Source organism: Globicephala melas, chromosome 8, assembly GCF_963455315.2.
Source record: "Globicephala melas chromosome 8, mGloMel1.2, whole genome shotgun sequence".
Classification (NCBI taxonomy): Eukaryota; Metazoa; Chordata; class Mammalia; order Artiodactyla; family Delphinidae; genus Globicephala; species Globicephala melas.
The window spans coordinates 49,228,337-49,247,531 of NC_083321.1; the positions used below are offsets into that span (position 1 = coordinate 49,228,337).

A 19,195-nucleotide genomic window follows, 5' to 3' on the forward strand; every position below is an offset into this window, starting at 1 on the left:
TCACTCATCCTCTTGACTTCGGAAAGGAAGAGCCAAGCATCATGCTATCACCATTTAAGAAAGCACTTTCGGGGGCTTCCCTGGTGGCGCAGTGGTTGAGAGTCCGCCTGCCAATGCAGGGGACACGGGTTCGTGCTCCGGTCCGGGAGGATCCCACATGCCGCTCGCGGCTAGGCCCGTGAGCCATGGCCACTGAGCCTGTGCGTCCGGAGCCTGTGTTCTGCAATGGGAGAGGCCACAACAGTGAGAGGCCCGTGTACTGCAAAAAAAAAAAAAAAAAAAAGAAGCTACGCATATTAGCTTCATTCTACATGCTAGATGCTGCAACATGGGTGGACCTCCAAAATATTAGTGTAAGTAGAAGAAGCCAAACATAAAAAGTCACAAATATGATTCCATTCACATGAAATATCTAGAATAGGTAAATCCACAGAGACAGAATGAAGATTGGTGGCTGCAAGGGAAGGGGAGAGGGCGAAATGGGAGCAACTGCTTAATGGGTATGGGTTTCCTTTGGGGTAATGAACATGGTTCGGAACCAGATAGAGAGGGTGATTATAAAACACTGTGAATGTACTAAATACCACTGAATTATGTATGTGAATGGTTAATTTTGTTATGTTATGTGAATTTCACCTCAATTTTAAGAAAAAGATAAATGGCTCATGGCATCATATTCTAAAAGGAAAAACTCAGAAGCAAGTGTTTCCGTATCCAACTGCTCCTTCCTGCCCTTCCAGGATGCTTGCCCTCCCATCCTGCAGACATTCAAACCTGCCATTTTAGCAATGAGTTATGTTCCCTTGTTCTCATTTTCTAGTCATTCCCTGTGTCAAGCCGTCTAAAGTCCCCAGTGAGAAAGCAAGCTTCCTTTTTTTTTAATATAAATTTATTTATTTTTAGCTGTGTTGAGTCTTTGTTGCTGCGCATGAGCTTTCTCTAGTTGCGGCGAGCGGGGGCTACTCTTCGTTGTGGTGCGCAAGCTTCTCATTGCAGAGGCTTCTCCTGTTGCAGAGCACGGGCTCTAGGCGCACGGGCTTCAGTAGCTGTGGCGCACGGGCTCAGTAGTGTGGCTCGTGGGCTCTAGAGGGCAGGCTCAGTAGTTGTGGTGCACCGGCTTAGTTGCTCTGCAGCATGTGGGATCATCCCGGACCAGGGATCAAACCCGTGTCCCCTGCATTGGCAGGTGGATTCTTAACCACTGTGCCACCAGGGAAGTCCCAAGCTTCCTTTTAAATAGGGTCCACGTGTACTTGTTCTGTTTCCCCTACAGCACAGACCAGGTCAGGGGTGGAGAGCAGGGGGAAAGGGTCTGAATGACCTCTCTTGAAGCAGCAGTTTGGAGCGGTGCTATCTCTGAGAAGGGAGCTAGAGGCTGGGTGGCCAGGGAGACCAAAGATACAATCATCACACAACGGTATGAATTTGTTTTATTCTCTTTGGCGTGGGGCGGGGTTCAAGAAGAATAGAGAAGTATTTAACAAACAACTTTGTAGCAATATCTGGTTTCAGAAATAACAAAAATCTCTCAGTAACAACTGGGTTCTTGACTTTTCCAAAGCAACAATTCTAATGCCAAAGTCTTTCAAAAAAGCAACAAAGATTTTACTCCCAAAGTTTGACCCTGAAGCCATCCCCCAGCTGTCCACAAGCTGTTTTCATTGCCCTCAGGAGGCATTGGAGACCCAGAGGCTGGAGACTCCGGGCACAGCATTCAAGCTCAGCCCTATCAGCCAAAAGGCTCCAGCGTAGCAGGCATGCCATCACTGAAGCCTGGAACTCAAGCCATAACGAGTAACCTGCAAGGGTCACAGGCACATCTTCCCCAGGCTCCTCATGCTTTATATTTATAGTAATATTGACAATAAAAACCACCAACAAATACTTCCTTTTTTAAGGGCCATTATGTGGCCTTTAAATACATTCTCACAACAGCCCTAAGGCTCATACAGATTAATAATTTGCCCAGGGTCATGAGGCTAATAAACAATGGCAAAGTCAGATTTTAAGCTCTGGTCTGCATGCTTCCAAAGTTTATGCCATTGCCACAACACAAAACTGGCCAGCACCACACATCCTGCCCCAACTATTTCCTGGTTGTCCATGAGAAAATGCTCTGACCACTCAAAATAAAAATGCTTCTTGGGCTTCCCTGGTGGCGCAGTGGTTGAGAGTCCGCCTGCCGATGCAGGGGACACAGGTTCGTGCCCCGGTCCGGGAAGATCCCACATGCCACGGAGCGGCTGGGCCTGTGAGCCATGGCCGCTGAGCCTGTGCGTCCGGAGCCTGTGCTCTGCAACGGGAGAGGCCACAACAGTGAGAGACCCTCGTACCGCAAAAAAAAAAAAAAATGCTTCTCAGTTTAACATAATCCTAGTAGATCAAGGACAGAACCTCTCTCAGGCAGTAGCAACCCAGAGCACTGACACCACTGAGAAGTACCTGAGATTGCTATCCGGGCTACTCCACCATTCCCCAGGTCACCAATCAAGCCTGCTGAAAACCCAAACATAGATGTTCTGCCTTGAAGGTAGGAGGAGAAATGCCAGAGAGAAACACAAATGTGGAAGGCATGGCAAAGAAAACACCAAGCCAGAAATCAGTAGACCTGAGACCTAGTCTCAGTTCTGCCCCTAATTAGTTATACGACCTTGGGAAGTCACCTGCCTTCTTTGCACTTGTGTTTTCTGCTATAATATGGAAATAACAATTCCCTCCCATCATATTTCACAGGTTTACTGTGGACATGACAAGCAAAAAGACAGGTCTTGAATAGGAGAATGCTTTGAAAAGTGTGAAGCACAGATTAATGAGGGGCCATTATGATATGACTACCACAAGCTGGCTGGAGAGAAGATTAATGCCCATGAAACAATTAGAAGGTGAAACAGTAGTTAATTAGGTACCAAGTTATATGGCACAGACTGAGAAGATTATACTCTGGATAGGGGTGTTCTCAGGGATTAGTCAGAGAAACTGCATAGAAAAGAACAGACAGGATTGAAGAGGGATGGAGAGCAATAGTGGCAGCAAAAGTATGTAGCCAGGGAAAAGAGTGGTGAAGAAGCAAGAGAGGAACAGAGCTGGATCATACGCTGTGTGTTGGGAGCTCTGGGAGGCCACAATGGGAGGTAGGGTAAGGCCAGACTGTGGAGAGGAGACAGTCAGGCCAAGGAGCTGGGGCAGGATGCAGTCAGCAACAGGGGACAATGGGGGAGAGCAGAGCTGGATTTCACAGCAAACATTTATTGAGGACTAATAATGCGGTAGGCGCTATCTCAGATTATAAGGATACAGAGATGGAATAAGACATGAAACTTGCGCTCGTGACTCTGTGTCTGAATCCTACTATTCCAGCTTCAGTGACGTGTACATCAAAGAACAAGCTTCACAATCACAGAATTCTGGATTCAAGTCCTTGTGCCACCATTGCTAGATGAGTGACCTTCATCAAGTAACCAAAGCTCTCTAATTCCCAGTTTCCTTATTTGCAATGCAGAAGTAATAATAATCTTTCATAGGATGGTGGTGAGTACTAGATATAAAGCACTTAAAAAAAGAAACTTGGTATGCGCCTTCTCGACATACAACAGATGATAACTATTATTATCGTTCACTAGCTTTGTGACCTTGGGAAAGTTGCTTAACTTCTCTGGGCTTCAGTTTCATCATCTGTAAACTTCACAAGGTTGTTGTAAATATTAAAGGAAATAATTGGTCTAAAGCACCTAGCATAACAACAGCTTAGCAAAATTCCTTCTCTTCCCTCTGTCTCCTTTCCTCAAGCCTATATTTGAGATCTTCCTTGTAGCAATGCTTGGCTCCCAAAGGAGGGCACTGAGGACACAGCCAGAGCACCTACTGTCTCTACTTCTAGAAGACACCAGGTCCACTTAACCCCTAAACTAACCCTAACTTACCCAGTGCCTGACTACCCCCATCTAGGAACATGTTCTTTAGCTGCTTCTGGCCAAGTGGCTTCAACTCAACTGTCTGATGGCCAGACAATTCCTCCCTGCTTACTCATCCTCCAAGAAACTAAACCAGAAGAGAAAGCTCTGAAGTCTAAATGTTGATAAAAGAAAGGAGAGTGGTATTATGTCCAGTGTCTTAAGACCACAGGATAGAAAGGAGAGGCACTGAGCACACTTGCTGAAGGGCAAATATATCCCACTGGTCTTGTGCACATATGACAAGGGCAGGCAAACCTGCTGCCACTTCCAACAGTTTCAGGAATGTCTCAGAAAAAGGCCCTCAGCCTGCTGGAGTCACCCAGGCATGAGGGAAAATTAGGTTTTCACTAGCAAAGGTCAACTCATAAAATACCTGATTAACTCATGCAAACATGCTCTGCTCCATGTGCTGTGAGAATTTACAACTGATCCGGAGCAGAAGTCAAGCTGAGGACACCTTTCAAAGCTATAACTAACAATAACTGGTGTAAGGGGAGGCAGTGATGGCTGGCTATGAAAGCCTAATCCAAATCAGGTGAGTCCAGACTCTCCAGGGGAAGCTGCTCTTTCTGGGAACAACCTCTGCACAAACCTGCAGGGCAAACATTACCTTGCCTTGAAAGACAAGAGCCAGACCCTCCCACCAAGACCCCGGGAAACACAGAGGCAAAGCATATATATTCCAACACTCCTGCTCAATCCCAGGGACTTCTGTTTGTGAGGAAATAATACCAATAATTCTAATCTCACACATTAGAAAGACGTGGTCAGATCAAACCTGTGAAGCCATTGGCTAGGCTCCCCAAGCAGATCTGCTTTGTCCTCGGTGCTTCCATCCCACTTTGCAAACCAGGAAGGGAAAACAAAAGGAACCATCTTTCATTGAGCACTTACTAGGACTTGTACAAAAGTTTTAAAACCTTTACTTTAAAAAAAAATCCCCCCAATTATTCTCTGTAATAGCTAATCCTAGTCCCATTTTATAAATGAGGTAACTGAGCATCAGAGAGATTAAGCAGCTTGCTCAGGAAAGGGGCTGGTGAAGGGCAGAGCCCAAATATGAACCCAGTCTGTCTGATTCCAAAACTTAGCCTTTCTTTCCACAAATATTTATCAAGAGCCTACCAAGTGCCAAGTACTGCTCTTGGGTGAAAACACAACAGTGTAAAAGACAGACAAAAACTCCTGTCTTTATGGAGCTTTCATTCCTAAACCAAGAACCCTCCATACTTAGCATACCATACATTTAATAGGTAGACATCTGTATTTCTTTCTCCTCCACCCGACAGGACTCAACAGATACAGAATGAAGGGACGAATGTGGCTCTTTCCCTCACCTCACAGGAATTCCTCTCAGCTGCTGCCCAAACAACATTCAACAGTTTACTCATCAACTTAGCATTCTTCTTCCCACCTATGTCATAGGTTTAAGCCACATCTTTTTCTTCTTGCTGTTTTGGCTGTGCCAGGCAGCACTCAGGATCTTAGTTCCCGGACCACCAGGGATCAAACCCATACCCCCTGCATTGGGAGTGCAGGGTCTTAACCACTGGACCAGCAGGGAAGTCCCTAAGGCATATCTTAAACCAAAAGCCTCCTGCAGTGCTAGCAAATTGGCTCCAGTCACCTACTGAGTATGACAACAATACTATTTCGGAGTTTACAAAACACTTTACATACATTGTCTTATTTAATCCTCATAAAATTAAACAGGGTAGGTATTGCTTTCATTTAACATGGAAACAGACACCCAGAAAGGTAGTTACTAGTTACTTCTGTCCTTAGACACAAATGAGTAGTTGGAACTACACAGTTCTACTCCCAGAATGCATTCTTCTCCCCTTCGCCTAAGGACATCTCCTAATCTATTGCTAATACTGGAGAAGGCAAAACGGTGTCATGTCACTATCTAGATCATTCTGCTGATTATGCTATTCCAGATTTCCCATTGTATCCAAACAGAACAAACAAAAAACACTGTGTTTCAGCCTACCTATTTTGGAATTTATTTTGATTGTCATTAATATTTTATTATTTTTCCTGTTAAAGGTCTTTTAACTGTATTTTGTTATGTTCTAATTTGCCATTTATTCCCAAAGGAACAAACTTTTGATGTTAAACACTAAACATATATGCTATATGCACAGAAAAAGGCATGAAAATACTTTTATAATTTTTTTCAAGTCAGTGAGAAAGATAATTCAACTTTTAAAAATGCCTTCACAGGCTTGCCTTCTTCAGGAAAGCCTTTATCCTGTGAAGTGAGGCACACCAGTAGGCAGAGGCTGCAGAAAACATAAGACCCAAATGCAGGGTTAATAACTTAGCATGCTCTTTGCAAAAATAACCCAAGTACCCACAGTCAGCAGGAATATTCCAGCAACCAAGGCCAGGCCGAGGGCTTTGTCATAGTACTTTACTCCAGGTGGCACTGATCTGACTCTTAATCAAAGGGAGACTACGAGAAAGAAACTGTAAAGCCAGATGCCAAGGAAAATGACCTGAGGGAAAAGATGCCTGCTCCTTGGGAACCCAAAAGGCATGCTGCCTAGAAGGCCCTACTGCCTCGAGAACAACAAAGCACACTCCCGCAAACCAGGAAGACCCAGGCCTGGCTTCGTGCAGGGAACTAGCCGAGACTATGCCCAAAACCTCTCTCCTTACCAGTCTGTCATGATGCCTGAAGTTTCAACACTACAGCTTCCTTTGGGTCTTCGGAGAACACATCCTGAGGGCCACAGCTTGCAGGAGTGGGAGCAGCCAAATGAGGGAGGTAGATCCATGCCTCATTGGATATCAGCCAGAATAGAGGGAAGGGCAGAGTGCTCTGGAAAGGCAGGTCAAGAAAATAATTCTGGCTGTAGGAACTGGAGGCAGGAAATTTGCTCAGCTTAGAAAGATATGAGGATAGGAAAGTGTTTGTGCTGCCTTAGGAAGGTAACCAGAGGCTTTGGGAGAGACCTGGATTTGAATTCTGGTTCAGTTGCTTACAGGCTGTAATGACTATCAGGCAAATTATTTTCCTTTTATGAGTATTTTCTCATCTATAAATTGGGCATTATGAAAAGATGTGGCCATATCTCAAAAGACAGCTGTGTGAAACACTAGCCCTGACCTGGCACATGGCAGGACTTAATAAATATCCCTTTTTCTGGAACAGGAACACACACCAGGGAAGGATACCCCAGGGCAATGGAAATTACTTGCCAGCTGACAGAGCAAAGCCATTTGCGAGCTAATAGAACAGACAATCGACCTGAAAGGGCACCTTGGGAGTCTGGAGAGTACCAAATCCAGGCATATGTGGATGCAGGGCTCAGCCTACATCTCTCTCCACCATGAAATGTGTAGCCGCCCATTCTGGACAGAAATTATCACATCATCATGCATTTAGTTAGATGAGGAAATGGAAACCCACTCCTCAGTTCCCCAAGAAAGACCGCCCCATGCCAACTTCTGGTACTCCAAGAGTCTGAAGCAGGACCTAGTACAAGGAAAGTATTGAGTCCAGCTGCCAACATTTTAATTAGTCCAACCTGAAAAGTCTATAACCACAGGAGATTACAAGGAGCCCCCAGGGAAAGCCTCTGCCCTTCACTCAGTTCAGCCAATTAGATCTGTTCAAGTGCCCTAATTTTTATCACTGAATTCCTGGGGGAATCAGGCTTCACCAAGCTCTGACTTCTGGCTGAGAGTACAGGTACGTGCTCAGCTTAGGAAGAGAAGTTGGGTGTGGGCTACAAGAAAGGCAGCAGCAAGTATGCCCTGAGGCCCTGACACCCTTCCTGCATCAGTAAACTAAGAATTGCCCTCTTGCCAGCCTCCATCCCCCACCCCAGTGTCCTACTGTGACCTATTCCCCCAGTGGATATACCCTAACTTAATCCGCACTAGCAAAGGCTGGTTTTTTGGGTTGTTTTTTTTTTTTTGTCTTTTTAACATCTTTATTGGAGTATAATTGCTTTACAATGGTGTGTTAGTTTCTGCTTTATAACAAAGTGTATCAGTTATACATATACATATGTTCCCATATCTCTTCCCTCTTGCGTCTCCCTCCCTCCCACCCTCCCCATCCCACCCCTCTAAGTGGTCACAAAGCACCAAGCTGATCTTCCTGTGCTATGCGGCTGCTTCCCACTAGCTATCTATTTTACGTTTGGTAGTATATGTATGTCTATGCCACTCTCTCACTTTGTCACAGCTTACCCTTCTCCCTCCCCATATCCTCAAGTCCATGCTCTAGTAGGTCTGTGTCTTTATTCCCGTCTTACCCCTAGGTTCTTATCTAGAAACAATAAATGCTGGAGAGGGTGTGGAGAAAAGGGAACACTCTTGCACTGTTGGTGGGAATGTAAATTGATACAGCCACTGTGGAGAACAGTATGGAGGTTCCTTAAAAACTTACATATAGAACTACCATATGACCCAGCAATACCACTAGTGGGCATATACCCTGAGAAAACCATAGTTCAAAAAGAGTCATGTACCAAAATGTTCACTGCAGCTCTATTTACAATAGCCAGGTCATGGAAGCAACATAAGTGTCCATCTACAGATGAATGGATAAAGAAGATGTGGCACATATATACAATGGAATATTACTAAGCCATAAAAAGAAATGAAATTGAGTTATTTGTAGTGAGGTGGATGGACCTAGAGTCTGTCATACAGAGTGAAGTAGGTCAGAAAGAGAAAGACAAATACCGTATGCTAACACATATATATGGAATCTAACACAGGCTAGTTTTGATTCTCAGTTCAAGGGTACCCTCAACCCAGTAATGCTTGTATTTTAAAGGAGATTCTCCAGAATGAAAATGACTTCAAGGCTCACAAGAATCAAGCTGCGTGGTACACCGGGAGCAAATGTGAAAATTGAGGCACAGAACGGTAGAGTCTCGTTCAAGTTAATGACAAGATATTACACTCAAAAGCTAACAAACATCACTTTTTCTAAGGCTCAGCCCTCTGCCTTACAACTATACCAGGTGTGGCCACACTTTTCCAGTTGTCATTAAGAGTTAGAAAGGAAGGTTATAAGGAAAAGTGAGAACCTAGGAGACATAAAGTAGTAAAAAGAGGGGAAGAACCAGGGAACTGTATAGTTGATCAGACAATTCAGAAAAAGAGAACTAATAATAAATTACTCACATCTGTATAACACTAAATACTTGTCACATTATCTCATAAAATCTGCATTCATCAACCTTGTGAGATAGGTTCAAAATACCTGGCATGGGGAAACTGAGGCCCAGAAACGTCAATAGTATCACAACCACAGCTAATTCCTAGTCTACTGTTCTTTTTTATTAAACTAGATTTTTCATAAAGAAAGTTATGAAGACTCAAGAGAACTAGAGCCTCTTGAGACTCTAGCTAGAAAGAGGGAAGAAAAAGAAAAAAGGGTTCAAGGGAAAAAGTGGAAAAAAACACGCTTTAAGACAGAAGCTACAGGGACTTCCCTGGTGGCACAGTGGGTAAGACTCCGTGCTCCCAGTGCAGGGGGCCCAGGTTTGATCCCTGGTCAGGAAACTAAATCCCACATGCATGCCACAACTAAGGGGCCCGCCTGCCACAACTAAGACCCAATGCAACTAAATAACTAAATAAATAAAAAAGAATCAGGCCCTCTTTAAAAAAAAAAAGGCTACAAAACAGTAAACAGCTATCTCATTAATCAGAAAATCTTCTTGCAATCCCCCTTCCACCCTCTCAGAGGTTATGTGACAAGACATCAGACAAGATGGCCAGTTTCAGGCCTGCTCCCATGACAATGAGCTGACACAACCACAGACCTGCTACCTGACAATACCTGAGCAGCCTCCTCCCCGTCTCAAGATGATGCAGGAACATGTGTGCTAAACCAAACAGATGACTACAAGAGGACTCCAGGTACCAGTTTTGATCAGCAGCTGCACCCTGGCACCTCTGTCCCCAGCCAGGGCTTACTCTAGTCCAGCAGGAGTTTCCCCTCAAAGCATAGCCTAAATTCAGCTAGCACTGTGCCCCCCCACCTTGAGCCAGCTGAAGGTTGGTAGAAGACCCTGGGGAAAAGGGATAGTAATCATCTTCTCTCAGGCCAAGAACTCCTGACAGGGTATGATGGCTTAGTGTTCCTTCTGCAGCTCCATTTCACACTAGAAAATTAGAGATGTGTGACTGTGGAAAACTCAGCATGTTCCCATACCTGAAAGCCCCAACTGCAGGTGAGTGAGTAGCCTAGGAAGCCTAAAGTGAAAGAAGACCTTCCCTGAGAAACTGTGAGTTTGTCTGCTCTCACTCGGCCAAAATAATCACTGTATATATGGCTCCAACCCATGCCAAAATCCTGGAATAACACCCTCACATAGCACTTGAAGGTTTCACAAAGTGCCTTATCTTCCATTGCCTCCATGAGGTTAATATTCCTTTTATTGCAAATTTGGAAACTAAGGCTCAGAGAAAAAAAGCAACCTGTTCAAGATGTCACAAATGGGGCTTCCCTGGTGGCGCGGTGGTTAAGAATCCACCTGCCAATGCAGGGGACACAGGTTCGAGCCCTGGTCCGGGAAGATCTCACATGCCGCAGAGCAACGAAGCCCGTGTGCCACAACTACTGAGCCCATGAGCCACAACTACTGAGCCCGCGAGCCACAACTACTGAGCCTGCGAGCCACAGCTACTGAAGCCTGCACGCCTAGAGCCCGTGCTCCACAACAAGGGAAGCCACCACAATGAGAAGCCCGCACACCGCAACGAAGAGTAGACCCTGCTCGCCGCAACTAGAGAAAGCCCATGCACACACAGCAACAAAGACCCAAGGCAGCCAAAAATAAATAAAATAAGTAAATTTATATATAAAAAAATGAAAAAAACAAAGATGTCACAAATGGAAAATGGCAAAGTCTGGAGTTGAACCCAGGTATTCCTATCTGCAAGAGTCTCTGATTTTCCTGCAGTGAAGACCCAGCTTTGTAAGGAAGCTTAATAGCTAAAAACAAGAGACCTGTATTCTCAGACTTGGAATCCACCAAGCAGTTCTTGTATGACCTTTGGCAAATCCCTTCACATCTTTGGGCATCAGAAAACTCATCTGTAAAATGAAGTGATGTAAAACAACCGTAGAGAGAAGACAATTCTTTGGTTCCTAGAGTACTGTGAAGTGTAGCCCTTGCCTAGCACGTCAAAAAAAGTCAACTACCCCCCTAGTCATCACAGCCTAGCACTAGCCCCCTCCTTCAGACTGCCATATATTTTCTGTTACTGGCACCACCAGGCACCTCATTACCCACACGCAAAACATGGCTACATCTTTGCCTCTTTCCTTCCCTCCCTACACTTAAACGCTGAGTCCTACTGATTCTGCCTCCATAGTACACACCTCTCTGCTCATGAACAATTGCAAAGTCTCCTATCTAGACTCCCTGCCTCCAACCTCATCCCACCAATGCATTGTGCGTGTTCTGTGAGATTAATCTGCCCAAAGCAAAACTCAGGTCAAGTCTCTCCCCTGCTCAAAACCTGCAAGGACTACTTACTGCCTACACAGCAAAGTCTGAACTCTTTAGCCAAACACTGAGGCCCTCCATTATCTTTCCTCAATTAATCTTTTTTTGCCTTATTTTATCATACTCTCCTTCATAGATGCCACTCTCCAGCCAATCTGGACTAACCAATGTCCCCTAAAGACTCTTCACTTTGTCTCACTCCATGCCTTTATTCATGACATTTCCTTTGGCTGGAATGCTTCCCAGCCAGAGGAAACCTTATATTTCTGCCTGAAGTACCTGAAGACCTACTAAGCTGCTACCTCCTCCATAAAGCTTCCCTGATCTCTCCAGGCAGAGGTGATCCCATTTTCCAATAGGATCATAGGTATTATTCATAGGGCACTGAAACTAGATTGCCTTGCATGATAAACTGTAAAATGGGAAACCCATTGTGAGGATTAAACAAGATTACGTATGTGAAAGTATCTAACCCAGTCCTGGTATAGAATATGTGCTCAATAAATAGGAGCTCTTATTATGATAAGGAAAAATGTTCGTACACATCTTAACTTCCCTATTATATTCAATCCTTTTACCGGGCAAGGTATAACATACATGTTAAATGTCAGCTGAAGAGGTAAACACTACATAGATACAGACCCTATCCCAAAGCTTGTATCCACAAGAGCTCAACCATAATGCTGTTTTTAGAGGATACAAACTGAACACACAGCACTCTGTAGCTATACACTTCACCAGTGTGATACTCCCATTCAGAATTTATTAAGTGGATACACTTTCTCATTCCCTCCCCCATCCCCTACAAATTCCAATCCCAGGTTATTCCAGGCCACTTAGGCAATAGAACAAACTAATGCCACTAACAGTCTGATAAATTGTACAATTTTCAATCCAAACACACATCTCTACTTAAATTCATATAGCTGTTTCCTTCCTTTCCACAGTTATTAAACAAGAATAGAAACAGCATTGGCCTTTGGGTCAGATAAACCTAAATTCAAATCCTGGCTTAGTCACCTTGGGAAAATTACTTAAATTCTCAGAGTTACAGCTTCCCCATCTATAAGATGAGAAAAATATCCACCTTTAAGCGTTGTTATACAGCTGTAAAGCACCTAGCCCAGGACCTAGAAGATAACAGGTGCTCAATAAATAGCAGTTATCATCATCATTCTTTTTTTTTTTTAATATTTATTTATTTTGGGCTGTGTTGGGTCTTTGTTTCTGTGAGAGGGCTTTCTCTAGTTGTGGCAAGCGGGGGCCACTCCTCATTGTGGTGCGTGGGCCTCTCACTATCTCAACCTCTGTTGTTGCGGAGCACAGGCTCCAGACGCGCAGGCTCAGTAGTTGTGGCTCATGGGCCTAGTTGCTCCATGGCATGTGGGATCTTCCCAGACCAGGGCTCGAACCTGTGTCCCCTGCATTAGCAGGCAGATTCTCAACCACTGCGCCACCAGGGAAGCCCCTCATCATCATTCTTATCATTGAAGTTATTTGAGTTGTCTCAATTACATACTTATCTCTTTAGCAATACACAATATGAGTTTCAGTGAACTTTGCCCTTGTCGGCAAAAGTTTCTTGAAATAAGACCTCCACAAGTCTGAGTACCCAGGTACGCACACACACACACACACACACACACAAGCTGCTTTCTAACCGGTGTATGTGTTATGCCTGAAGGGCACCCAGCTCCCCTGGTCCCTACATTCCAGATGCTGGCTCTAGGAACTTGGAAAACACAAACACATTTGCTTTAATGTACACATTGTAGTGATGAGAGCTCCGAGAGCTTCCTACAAGCCCTGAGATGACCCAGAGAGCCAATCAGGAGCACAGCTACTGAATCTCACTGGAGAAAATCAGAGGCACATGAGACTTGGAAGCCTGCCTGCCTGCCTGCCTGCCTGCCTGCCTGCCAGTGAGATTTCTGGTCATTACTTAGGCCAACATTCAACACAAGGCAGCCAGGAGCTCTGTAAAATGGCTAACAGGAAAAGGGACAGGTTTGGCCCAGCGGGGCCATGCTGACAGCACAGCTGACTCTTTTATGCCTCTGCCTCCTTTACCAAGTTCCCCTAGAGGCCCCTCCCCAATGCCTTGAAGGAAAGCTGGTGTGACGTCTGCTCAGGCTGGAGTTCTCTGAGGCCCAGGGAGTTCGCAGAATCAGAGATAACCTTTAAAACACCAGTGATCTTCACTGGACTATCCTACCTCGCTGCTGCAAAGCCCAGCATGAACAAAGGCTCCCTTCTCCATCCCACAAGCCCGGCTAAGGAAAGTAGTTCTGTTCCTTCAGCTGCCTCACATTTGCCCTGTGGTAAACCCAGGGGGTCCATGGAGCCAAAGCCAAGCAGCAGCAGGAGCCAAGGAAGCCCCGCCCACAAGCCTCATCTCAGGCCTCCAGGAGCACAGCCCTGCTCCACTCCTACTACAGCCACCTGCTCAGGGCAGCCAGTGCTATGGCAAACAGAAAAGGCCAGCCAGAGTCAAGGGCCGAACCGTCTCCCAGTGCGACTGGTAACTGTCGCTGCGCGCAGCTTCAGGAGGTACTCAGTAAACAGGGATGAAGTACCAGGCAGCAGAAAAATAGTGAGTGCCCACAGAACACCTCAGAAATCCCCCACGTGAGCTCTACCCCTAATCTCAGGGCACTCTTGTCCAAGCTCGTCACTTGGCACTCTCCCTCCATGACTACTCAATCCAAAGATCAACTCGTTGTTATTCATCCATTTATTCAGCAAATATCTATTGGGCACATACCCTGTGACCCGTACTGTGATAGATACTAAGGACGGGTGCTATGGTCAGAAAAAATAGACATGGCTCTTGCCTTCAAGAGAGAGGAAAATATGCAAAAAAAAAGGCTTTAAAAGCTATTTCATACAAGTTTTAATCCCATTTTCAAGTGAGGAAACTGTAGTTTGGATCATACTGTCAGTAAGGACTCAAATCAGTGCCCAGTGCTCTTGATTCCCACATCAGGCTATCTCTTGCTTTAAGAGGCATAAGTAGGGTGTGAAGGGCACAGAGAGTATTGTAGATAGCAAGTGCTACCGGAGTTTGGAAATGAGAGGGAGTTTGTGGCTAGCATTAATGTCAGGGATCACTTCACAGAGGACTCAGAGGTTAGGTAGGAAGGAAGGAGGAGAGGGGAGGACATTCTGGGAGGCAGTAAAATGGCATTCATAAGTAAAGGCAAAAGAGAAGCAGTATAAGGTGTGCTCTGCAGACCAGGACAAAGAAAAAAGCCTGGCTGGGCCAAAATGTAGAGAGGGGAACCGAGGAAGATGAAGTGGGCAAAGTGGTCTGGGGCCGGAACCCTGGGTCAGGAAGGAAACTAGCACCCATAGAGGGATTTTAGGGTTTACACCGTCTCTATTCCAAGCTCCCCAGCAGAAAACAAAAGTACAGTGCTGTTGGCTCATTTCAGGTTTTTCCTTGCAGGTCTCTCACTGAAATAAATCTGCTCCACTCTGATCAACATGACAGGGCCATAGCCATCCCTACTCAAGTCTCGCCTGCCTTAGCAAGTTGTGCCAACACAGGCAAGGCTTTGTCAAATTCTCAGTGCCCAGAAAGGTCCCCCTAGGTGGCCACGAGTAACCCCACAGGGCTTTAGATACATTTACCCTGCCTGTGGAGGCCCCAAATCTATACATAAAGCAACCAGCTGAGCCAAAAAATGGTGAGATATGCAGTACGACACTGACCCACCTCCTTCGGGAAATCTGCTCTGTACATCAAAACAAACAGATCTCTCCTTGCTTGAATTGAGATTGCCAGGGGAGTACAGAATGCAGACATTAGTCACCATACGCCACAGATATCACTGGGCTTCTTTTTCTGCGCATCATATAAAAGCTCCCTAGCTGGGCAGGGAAGATCCTCAGAAGCAGCACTGACTTTGCATACCCCCCCAGTTCTGCCCAGCACAATTTCTGTGAACACAATACAATATTGTGAACTGCTTTCTGGTTTTCCTCTGTATAGGTCTCAGACCCCCTAACAACCCAAACTGGCTGTGTTAGGGTAAAGAAGCTCCACAACAGAGTGGGAACAGCATGTGAATAATAATCAGACAAAATTAGATTCTGGCCCCAACTGAGACCTTGGGCAAATTTGTTCCTGTCATATGTAGACTGAGGAGTTTAGTTGAGATGGTACTTAAAAGCCCTTCCAACTTTGACACACTAGGATGTGATAGCACCCAACATCAACGGCCCTAAAGGTCAGAGTAAGTTTTTCAGCTGTCAATGTGTAAGTCCCAGTTCAATGCCACTTATAAGTCTAGCTCTCAGAAGGCAAGTTGGGGCAGTAAAGCCTCCAAGGTCAGTGGCTGTACAATGTGCTCCAGAACTAAAGGTACCAAACAAGGAGTTGGGAGGCATGACTAGAACCTAGGATAAAAATCTAGTTTAGAATTGGGTTTAAAACAGGGGAGGAATACAGGTGGAAGGGCCATGTCAACTCTACATGTCAAAGCAATGCGGTCATGCATGAATCAAAAGGACATAATACCAAAGGGAGTACAGAAAGACACCACAAGACTCTAGGAGGCAAGCAAAGGAAGTCAGAGGAAAACTAAGAGGACTCAGCACCCATTGTTCCCAAGATCATGGCCCTAGAATGATGTCACAGGCATCCTCTATGATGGCCCCCAGTGATCCCTACCCTCCTGGTATTCATGCCATTGTATAATCCCTTCACCTTGACTTGTTTCTAACAAATAGAATATGGCAGAAGTTGTGGCACATCAATTGCAAGATTAGGCAATAAAAAGATTGCAGCTCTCATCTTGGGCGCTCCCTCTTGGATCACTTGTCCTGGGGGAAGCCAACTGTCAGGTCATGAGGCAGCCCAGTGCAGAGGCCCATGTGGCAAAGGACCAAGGCCTACCAACATAAATGGTAGCTCATAAATGAGCTTGAAAGTAAATACTCTCCCCGCAGCTGAGCCTTCAGTCCCAGCCCAACAGCTTGACTACAACCTTATGAGAGACCTTGAGCCAGAGGCACCCAGCTAAGCAGCACCCAGATTCCTAACCCACAGAAACTGAAAATAATAAATGTTTACTATTTTAAGCCTCTGCATTTAAGGATAATTTGTTATGTACCAATACAGGTAGGGACTAGGCCCATCTGGTCAGCCGTTTCAAGTCTGCAGGTGGGGCTAGGGAAGTGGTTACAGCCAGCAAAAGGAAGGGGATATAGGCCGGAAATAAGGTGAAATACTAGCACCCAGACTTTATCAACAGCTTCCCTATGGCCTAGAGTAAGCTTTGAGTAAAAGCCTAATTTGGCCACACACAGGGTTCATATAAGTCTGGTGGGTACACCTGATGTAAAACAATGGCACTACAGCAGTTCCAGAGAAGCAACTTCCATTAGAGAGGCGCAACCGTAAGAAGACACTCAGATTCTGACTGAGGCTTTTCCAGGCCCATAAAAGCAGAGGTTGTGAGGACCCCACTATCCCTAATTGTGTAGTACTTTAGAGTTTATAAAGCCCTTTCACCACATAAGTTATCTCATTTGATCCTCACTACAAATCTATTCATTAAGGTTATGCTCTTTCTACAAATGAAAAAACTAAGGCTGAGAGAGGCAAAGTGACTTACCCTCTACAAGGTCCACAGACAGTAAGAAAAAAAGCTGGAACTCTGAAGCTCCCCTAAATCCAGATATTTATGTCTGCTGGCTGTGGCCAACTGAGACCCTTTTGCCAACCAAAGCCAATCATCTCATCTGAGCTTCTACCCAGCCCCACCCACTCATTTCCCAACTCTCTCCTCCCCACTACCCATAGGTCTTTTGTGGAACTAGACAGTTTCCCAGCTACTCCCAACCGCATTCTCATGCTAAGGCCTGCAACAATAAGAGTCTGGTTTCTTTAAAATCCTAGACAAACTTCTTCCAAGCAAAATGAGGCCATTGGACTCAAACTGATCTGGATGACTTTTTTAACAAAAGCAAAAAACAAGAAATTCTATTTTTTGTTTGTTTGTTTGTTTTGCCTCACCACATGGCTTGCAGGATCTTAGTTCCCCGAACAGGGATCGAACCTGGACCCCAGCAGTGAAAGCACAAGAGTCCTAATCACTGGACCACCAGGGAATTCCCAAAAAATGAGAAATTCTAGAACAGTGAACTTTCTAAATAAGTGAAGCTTATTTCTTCCACTTTACCTAACCCTTTCGAAGTAAAACTTCTTCAACTTCCAACCTAGTAAACTACAGTTGAAAAAGAACCAGACAATAAATCCCCTTCAATTCAGTTTTACAAACTCTACAGTATGTAAAGTATACCATGTGCCAAGGCTTGTGCTAGGAGCTTCCTGTCCTAACCCTCGAGGAGTTTTTATCAAGGAAGGCCGGCACATACACAGGTAACTCCAACAGGGTAGCATGATTGGTAAGATTATAGACTCCATCATCCTCCAGAGCAGCACTTTGTCATAGGTGACAAGACTACTCAAACACCTTTGTTAGCACAGCTATGGCCAGACCATTGAGGCTAAGGCTCTGCATGCCAGATTGGTGAGGGACACACTGACAGGTACTGTGTTTTGATAAAAACAACAAGGGCTTGATACACAGATCCCCAGAGTTATGGTTCTGATCCTGCCACTTTTTAGTTATGTGACAAAGAACACAAATTTCTCAGCTACGAATTCTCCACCTTTAAAATGGGCATAATGGGAATTCCCTGGTGGTCCAGTGGTTAGGACTCCATGCTTCCACTGCACGGCGCAGGGGTTCAATCCCTGGTTGGGGAAGTAAGATCCTGCATGTCACGTGGCATGGCCAAAAAAAATGGGCATAATAATAAAAACAGGTATACCTACTTCCAAAGTTGAGGATAAGATAAAATAATACGGGCTTCCCTGGTGGTGCAGTGGTTGAGTCCGCCTGCCGATGCAGGGGACACGGGTTCGTGCCCTGGTCCGGGAAGATCCCACATGCTGCGGAGCGACTGGGCCCGTGAGCCATGGCTGCTGAGCCTGCGCATCCGGAGCCTGTGCTCCGCAACGGGAGAGGCCACAACAGTGAGAGGCCCACGTACCGCAAAAAAAATTAAAAATTTAAAAAAAAATAAATAAAATAAAATAAAATAGTACATTGAAAAGGGATAAACAGATCTGAACTTGGATGAAAATACAAAGTGCCCTGGGTGAGCAACACCATGAAGGGTTGCTGAAAAGCCCAGAATGTGTACCAAGATATATGAGAAGGTATGAAAGGAAGAGAGAAAATATGATCCATTCAAACAGGCCCTGATTTCAGCTTTTCCAACAAACTTCAACAGAAATTTTAGGCTGGGCACAATAAAAACAGAGATAAATAAAATACAACCCCTCCTTTCTTCCACAAAGAGCTTACACTTGTAAGTGAGCAAATATATGTACAGTGTGCTATGTGTTAAATTAGAAATTTATACAAAATATCCAGGGGGTAATAAAGAAAGCTCTGTATTGTTATTACTTGATTTCTTACACTGTGTTATGGGCACAGGCGTATTCAATGTATTATTCTTTATACTTAGTTGTATATCTTAATAGTTCATAATTTTTTTTTGATCAGCAGTAACAAAAAAAGAAAGCTCTGTTGGAGACCCAGTTTGGTATCTTTCACTCTCCCAAAAACTTTGACAGCCAGAACTGCTGGGTTTCCTGGAGAATCATTTCTCACAGAAAGCAGTATACCACAGCCTGCCCATGAAGTCACTCAGCACTGTATCTCAAAGCCACTCAGC

General features: G+C 45.0%; 1 protein-coding gene across 10 annotated transcripts in view; it reads right to left on the reverse strand.

Moving 5' to 3' along the window:
- STIM1 (stromal interaction molecule 1) overlaps window positions 1-19,195 on the reverse strand; it is a 194,120-nt gene that overhangs the window by 169,146 nt on the left and 5,779 nt on the right. Inside the window, exon 1 of one of the 10 annotated variants that reach the window (XM_060303598.1) lies at window positions 6,618-6,638. The exons of the other annotated variants lie outside the window; for them this stretch is intronic. The gene's annotated coding sequence lies outside the window, so the exon portion shown is untranslated. Of the gene's footprint in view, window positions 1-6,617; window positions 6,639-19,195 lie in introns of those variants that run through there. 10 annotated transcript variants of the gene reach the window in all.